The 8398-nt window shown below is 31.7% G+C and overlaps 1 long non-coding RNA gene across 1 annotated transcript; it reads right to left on the bottom strand.

Annotated features, from left to right (window-relative positions):
- Window positions 1-5060: 5060 nt before the first annotated feature.
- LOC107928772 (uncharacterized) lies at window positions 5061-6634 on the bottom strand. Its single transcript, XR_001692706.2, has 4 exons — window positions 6468-6634; window positions 6316-6362; window positions 6123-6225; window positions 5061-5314 (listed from the first exon to the last, which is right to left on the bottom strand). It is a non-coding gene; the product is annotated as an uncharacterized lncRNA (long non-coding RNA).
- Window positions 6635-8398: the final 1764 nt, after the last annotated feature.

Below are 8398 nucleotides of genomic sequence, written 5' to 3'. Positions count from 1 at the left end.
GTCTCAGACATGTCTTAAACTAGCTTTCGTCTCAATGCTAATGCCATGTCCCAGACATGGTCTTACACTGGCTCATAATAACCCATACGTCATGGCATGGATATCTGATTTATTTCCTATGGTTCAAACGGGAGATTCTACTATCTCAACTATCATCATGCATTCTAAATTCCACAATCAAGTAATTCATGCTATAGCAATCCAAAAACATATAATAACAATGTAGTTGTATTATTTACATACAACTTACATCGGATTAAAAAATATGGTGATTAGTCAGTCTAATCTACTTGCTTGGCCTTCCCCTGATCTAGGTTTGAATTTTGAATTTCTTGATCTATAACAATAAAATTCACTCGTTTTGTTAGCACCTTTTTCTAAACACTTGAAAATTCAATATTGGGCAAAATGACCATTTTGCCCCTAGACTTTTACAAAATGACCATTTTACCTCTGTGCTCGAAAATTGATTTTTTTTATCGAATTTCTTCATATCATAAGCCTAGCCAAACCCTTTTTACTCTTATAGCAATCCAAAATTTTCACTATTTCACACATTTATCATTTATTTTACAATTTATGCAAAATGGTCCTTAGTTAGGGTTTCTATGAAAACTTCTTCACAAAAGTTGTTTATTACACATCTAATACTCATATTATTTCATAAAATTTTAGAAAACTACATGAACACTCTCATGGTAAAACCCTAGACTTTCAACCATTTTGCAAAACGGTCCCCTCATTTGAAAGCTCATGCTTCAAGGGGTCCAAAATGTAAAAATCATCAAGAAAACTATTAAAATCACTTGATAAAGGGATAAGTTGCTAAAAATTTTAAGCTTCCCAAGCCCCTCTAATGGCTGATATGTTGGTGGGAATAAAGAAAGAGTAAAGAAGATGAAGGTAAATTTTTATTTTATTCAATCTATTCACTTAAGTCACCAACCCACCTAATTTCTTTGACTTTTCTATCTCCTTGTCCCTATGGCTAGTCATGCTATTCTAAAGGGTTTAATTGCCTTTTAAAGGCCTCCAATTTAGGTCCTCTAACTATTTGACGCCCTTAGCTATTAAAATAGGATTTTTGCACTTTATGCGATTTAGTCTTTTTCAAAATTAAGCTCATAAACACTAAAATTACTTCACCAAATTTTTCATGCACTAATTTAAGCATGTTATAATCTTAAAATAATAATAAAATAATTTTTCCGACCTCAGATTAGTGGTCTCGAAACTACTGTTCTGACTTGGCCCAAAATCGGGCTATTACAACAGTGACATGCTAGTCCATGTGGTTGGCAAGAAATGAGTTGGTGTTTGAAAGAAAGTGGTCTACAACGAAAATTTTTTTATTTCACTTCAAGATGCGGGCATTAATGTGGGTTAGGGCTGTTCAATATGAATTAAAAGTGCAAGAGAGATCATGGTGGATGTGTCTGTATAGAAGCTGGTGTAATTTAAAAAAATTTGGGTTGGGTGGCTTGTTCTGGTGTCCTTCGAGGTATGGTTGGGTAAATTTTAATGTAAGTGGAGTGGCGAACGAGGACGAAGCAGGCTATGGAGGGGTGTTAAGAGATGCGGATAGGGTGGCAAGAGCATTATTTTCGGGTCCAGTTGCTGCAAGTGTATTTAGCAATGGGTTGGAAAGGTAAATGCTCCCTAATCATTGAGATTGGATCAAATGAGATGTTTACTTGGATTGAGAACAAAAACCTGAGACTGTGGATGTTGCAGTCTATCTTCAAGGATATCAAAAATAGAATGGATAGAGTATGTAATGTTTCCTACTTGAAGTCTGAGAAGCACGTAAATGAGATGGCCTTTGCTTTGGCGTTAGTTGGAATAAAAAGGCTTGGAATGTTTAAGGCATGGTGGTGAATATATCATGAGTGATGCTGCTGAGTTTCTTTGAAATAATTGGTTAGCTGTTAGTGACTAAAGGATCTTTGGTTATATGGGGCTTATGTTTCAGTTGCTTGCACAATTACTTTTTAAAGGGTAGAATAATATGGGGTTTGTAGGTCTAGTGGTATGGATTCATGATGTTATCGATATGGGATTTTGGTGATTTTTACTTGGTATAGGGACACTTTTAGCGGGGGATTGTTGCATTTTGCAGATTATATCATTGTTTGCAAATGCTTAAAATGTGTAATAATTTGATCGAGTAAAAAAAAAGTGACGCTTTCTTTGATGAAAATACATACTATGCCTATACAATACTCAATAATGCTATTTTCGTTACTCTATATATTTTTTTGTTATTGTTTTATAATTTTAAAAGCCTTAAAGAAAAATGTTTCCACCCTCAAGTCTTTATCTAAATCTTCTTTGTTTTATTACTTGTAACATGAAAAATTGGAAGGATAGCCTAGTGAGATGTTGAAACCGATGCAAAGCTTCAACAAAGATGTTAAAAAAACTTCGCGTGGAAGGAGATAAAATCTCTATCGAGTAATCTGGAGTGATCAAAAGAGTGAAGTTGAAGCCAACTTCTGCGGTGAATCTTACAATCATTAGGATGTCGTAGTTGGGATGCATTGCCCAGTAATATTGTATCAAGCATGAAAGCTATTGAGGCTTAATGACATCTGATGTAATAAAATATTATTGCTAAAAAACCAATCAGAATGCATATATCTAGAATTCCTACCTAAACTTCAACTTGGAGGATGTAAATATTTTCTAATCCTCCCAGTAAAATGCTCATAACTCTTATATTTGAAAATTTGTTGAACAAGTTGCTTTACATAATTAATCTTAACCATATTACCAGTGAAAATATTTTATACATATATTTTTGTTATATCCCTCCAAGAGGACACGTTTTAGTCCGAAAGGCATTGACTCCATCATTGAATTTGTAAGCATGACCGTCCATCCTACCTCAAGCGAAATCAACCACCAGGGCTTAAAGGTAAATGCTATTGTAACATGAATATACTGCCAAGAAAATAAGAAGTCTATTTGGGTTTGACTACCTCCTATTGATAGTCTCTCATGATACGTGCCTATGATTTTTCATTACACACTTAACGGGATTGAATGCTTATCTAGTCATATCTTACTAATCGACAATGACACCTTTCTTATAAATACCCTAGAAAACTATTAATAGGGAATCGATTTTTTAGCACTCTAAATTTACTCTGAGCACTTGTTCTTTGTCCTTGTTCTGGCTCTCGGCCTTTATAAGTGAACTGGCCTTCATTATCCACCTCGATATCCTCTTTATCCTTTTTCCTTATTATACTCTATATCAACAATTATATTTCATAATTAAATTAAATTGAGGGCTATGGTGCATGTTAATATATAATAATCATGGCAATAAAAATTGAAAAATACTTAAAATTTTGGGTTTTTTATTTTTACCTTTTTCAATATTTTTTTTGTGAATATGTATATATGTGGAGTTTTAAGATGTGCTTAGTTGGGTGGAAAAGTGAAGGGATGGGGAGAGAAAATAGAGATATGTGTACGTTATTTTAAAATTATATATTTTTCAAATGTTTTATTTTTTTTTTCATTTATCAACTCTACCAAGCCATGATATTGAATTAAAAATACTTTTTCTTTCCATTTTTTCATCTTTCCTACCAAATACACCTATAAAAATAATAATTTATTTGAAAATATAAATTAATAGATAATAGAAAGAAGGGTTGTATCCCTAAAGATTAATAATAACTTTATTTCTTAAATAAAAATAAGTAAAGTAAATATAGACTTTTTAGAAAATCAAAAACTAAATTTAAAGTAAAACTTAGTGAAGAAGTAGTAATTAGAATTTGAGGAAAAATCAATGAGAAAAACTCTAGTCAAAAGTAAATTCTCTGTTTGATTCATAAATCCGATTATTGACGCAACGATATCTTCGATGCCTATAAACTAGTTCTAGTTGTTGGCTAAATGTCGGGTAACCAATCTTTCTTTATATGTTCAATAACCAAGAGACAACTTGTTCAAAATTACTTCCCTTACTAATAAACAACCTTATAAGTCAATGCCCAAGATTTAACTTTCTGGTAGTATTAAGAATGAGAGAGACCTAATATAACCAACAAACTCACCTCACCGGGGTTTATTTAAGCTAGATTACACATTCACACTACATAAATCATATGCTATGGTATACATAATTATGCAGTTCGTCACAAGTACTAGAATGAATTAAATACAATTATTTTAAGTTTTCAAATATTAACCCAATATTTAACAAACCCGATCAATTTTAATTTAAGTAGAAGCTATGCAAAAACTAAAGAACAAATAAAGATTAAGAACAAATTAAGTCTCACAATTTATAAAATCAAATTTCAAAAGTCTTTTAACAAAAAAAAAAGAGTTTAGCAAGCCACAAAATTGAAGAACACAATAATCATTTAAAAATCAATAATATCATGAAATAGCGAAAGGTTCCTAACTCTATTTCAAAATATCCTATTTATATTGTCTAATTAGCCTAAACTAGGTTACAAGAGCAATCTTGAAGTTGCAGAACTTGTAAAAAGACCTAAATACCCCTAAAGTGCGTACAAAACATGTATGTTGGCACTAGGGAATCAAGGTTCAACACACACTACAGGAGAACAGACTTTTAGTGGCGTTTTTTTTGCCTTTAGTGGCATTTTTTAAAGCACCGCTAGAACTATTAGCGGCATTTTCACAAGCGCCGCAAAAAAGGCCGCTATAGCAGGCGCCGCAAAAATTTGTGGCATTTATTTAAAAAAACGCCGCTAAAGACCATGACCTTTAGCGGTGCTTTTCTCGTAAACGCCCTAAAGATCATGACCTTTAGCGGCGCTTTTCCCGCAAACGCTACTAAAGATCATGACCTTTAGCGGGCTTTTCTCGCAAACGCCGCTAAAAATTATGAACTTTAAAAAAATTATTTTATTTTAATTAAATAATATTTATTTTTATGTTAAATATTATATTATGTTTAATTTTTGAAATTTGAACTTTAAACTATATACTTTTAAGGATAAATAAAAAATATTAATTAAATTAAATTTTCCATTAAAATTTAAACTTCAAAACTAAATATAAAAATTAAGGAATTTAAATTTAATACATAAACATTGATTCAATATGTAATTTAATACATAAAAAAACACACACACACAGAGACACACAAAGTATTACAATTTCTAAAATAAAATTCATCCTGATGAGAATATAATGCCAAATCATCATCACCTCTCATTGCAATGCCTGCATATATAACTTAGTGAAGTACTTTGATCTTGATCTTAGTTAAGACTTGTTCCAGTAATAAAGAAAATTGTTAAACGGAATCTCGGTCACCTGACTGAGCAAAACAAGGAAATTAGCTATACCATCTACTGTAATGAAAGTGAAATCAGTAAAAAGTAAACCCATAATAAAAAAACTGATGCTAGGCTAATCGTAAATTCTATTGTCGCTGTAAATAAGTGACAGGCATAAGTCCAGTTTCATGTTGATGGACTTGTAAAGGCCTCAAAAAGAAAATAAGTAGCATATATGAAAAAGACAAAAAGGGTCAAATGAAGGTTAAAGGAGATGTCATGACGAACCTCACTAGATTTGACACATTTTTACCCTTAAAGTCCAACTCTTCCTTCTCCTTATCATCCTTTTAACCTCCATGTTTTAATTATTATCTTCCCATATGATCTCCAGGACATTCTCATTCACATCAACTTGCACTTAATTTTCAAGCATTGGAACAATTCAGACATAAGTCCATAAATGAAACCATATTTTCCTACAATTCCTGTCATTGATTATAGACATATCATTTTCTATTCTTCTAGGTCTTTACTCATTCTAACCTATATAATCATTGAGAATATTCATAATTTATTTAAGCATGAAATTTTTAAAAGATACATCGATTTAAGATTTTCAAACAACAAAAATGATTGCTTTGTATTTCTAGTCTGACTTCCTTTTGGAAGTTAACCTTTAAACTTTCTGTAGAGGATTTATCCTGAGTAGGAAATAATAAGAGCATGGCAAGATAGTCTAGGTTCTATCTATCTAACATGACAATTGCAACAAATGATGGCTCCAAATCGTGAGTCATATAAATAAAAACATGCAAAAACATTTAATAATGAAGATAAGAGAATTACTTGTTACAACACAAGTGTGGTAGCCACCACATGCAACTTCTCCTGAATATGGCAATGTATTGATCATGGATGGCATGGTTGCATTCTTGGCCTCCCCAAATCCCTAAATATTTTCATTAAGATAACATCACTCAAAAATGCCATATGATTAGAAACATTAGGTGATGTTAAAACTGACAGGTTTAGAACTTACAAGATTAGCTACCACTTTATCCCCAAACACAAACAAAGACCCAGTTTCTGAAATACCTAGACAAATTAAAATCTGAAAACAAAAGTTTGGAATATGTCCAGTAATAAGGTCATAAAAATTGTTTGACCATAAGAGAAATCATTTCAAATTACCATCAATGCATACTGAATGCAACAAGCCAGCTGCAACTCTTTTGACCTAATGCAGGGATAAATAATGAAGCCAAAGGTCCATAGTTAGCAGAAAGAAATTGACACGTCCACCGCAATTTTAGTTACACCAGTAAAAAGTTCAAAGTTACAGGTAGAGATTACCCTGATACCCTTTAATTTCTTTATAAGCCTTGGTGCATATTCACTGAAAAAATTATAAATATATAAACTTAAAAATCTTTACTATGAGAAAACAGAAAGCTCAAGATGAAATGAAAATAGAAACTCATAATAAAAAATAAACGAAGAACAGAAAAAATAATATGATTTCTAAAAGGAAGAGTAAAACAAACAAATATGAAAGTGAAAGAAGGGAAAGGAGAAAATAAAACAAACGGTACACTATCTGTAGGCAGAAGGAAAAAATATATATAGCTTTGTCCATGTCAAACACTAATAAAAGTTGGCATTCCTAGGAGACATCTCATTTTCAGTTTCCACACATTGGTTACAGTGGGAACACCTTAAAATGTTGCAAATGGCAATGTATTTTCATTATTATATTTCACCATATAATCTCAAATTTTACGACCTAGACCCACAAACATATTCTTCCTTTATCTATATAAAAGAAAAGAGTAGCAGTACTCCAATATTCAATTAATCAAATAGGTGATTCCCGATCTAAAATGTCTAAGTAGGCCTTGGCAATAACAACCATTTCCAGTCTATTTTTATGCTTTTTTCTTTGACATGCCTACTTAATCAGATCCTTTCCTTCCCGTTCTAAAATAGCTGACTGGTCAACAATGACTCACCAGGCCACAGGATTAATGGATGGAAGTTCTAGGAACAACCAAAGAAGAATGCACCAGATGTGCCCTTAGATCTTTTAAATTAAATGGTTACATAAAACTGTACATATATATTTTGATTTTTTTATGTTTATTTTGCTTATCCTACATATAACACTTGAATGCTTATGTTTTTTTTCCCCGATATTGGAATATTAATGTTTACAGTAAAGAAAAATATATTTGTGAATACCCGAATTAGGGCCTAATCGGAATAGTGGTTTTGTGACCACAAATCCGAGATAGAAATAATCATTTTATAATTATTTTGGGGTTTATGATATGATTTCATGATTTCATGAAAATTTCATGATGAAATTCTGTGCATTTCGCGCTTAAGTTGAGAATAGGGACTAAATCGAATAAATTGTAAAACTCGTGTTTTAGAAGTTTTTAGTATGAAATTGCTTTGGGATATTAATTAGGAGGTCTTAAATAGCAATTTGACCCATTCTTATGTTATGGACAAAAGTTGAACATGGAGGGAATTTTTTTGAAAGTTTAGTAGTAAGGGCATTTTAGTCATTTGTATATTAAATGAAATAAAATGGGGAAAGTAACACAAAATTGGTTATCATCTTCATTAGTTGCTGCCGAAAATTGCTCTCCTCCATAGCTAGGGTTTCTTCAACTTTCAAGCTTCATAGTAAGTGAATTCAAGCCCCGTTTTTAATGTTCTTCACATTTTTGAAATCCTCGTAGCTCGGTTTACTTATTTCTACCATTAGTTTGAATTAGGGTTTATGTTTAAAAATTTACCCATGAATGATAGGCATGTATTTTGTTGTTTGATGGTAGAATATGAATGTTTGAAGTTAGGGGAATGATCTTTTCTAAGCGATTTTTAACGAAAACGAGCAAAACGGCATAATCGATAAAAATACCTATTGTTCATAACTATGTGTTAGAGTGAGAATTTGATGTTGCCATAGAAGAGAAAAATGATCAGTAGGTCATTAAACATAAGAATAAGGGCTGAAATTAAATTTCCGAGCCTTGGGGAAAAATCTTAATTTTGTAAAAGTTAGGGGGAAAATGTAATTTTTGTATAATGTGATTTTTGGATTAAAATAAATA

Source organism: Gossypium hirsutum, chromosome A08 (assembly GCF_007990345.1).
Source record: "Gossypium hirsutum isolate 1008001.06 chromosome A08, Gossypium_hirsutum_v2.1, whole genome shotgun sequence".
In the NCBI taxonomy this organism is placed as follows: Eukaryota; Viridiplantae; Streptophyta; class Magnoliopsida; order Malvales; family Malvaceae; genus Gossypium; species Gossypium hirsutum.
The sequence above is the reverse complement of the archived record's forward strand: the minus strand, read 5'-3'. Positions and strand labels throughout refer to the sequence as shown.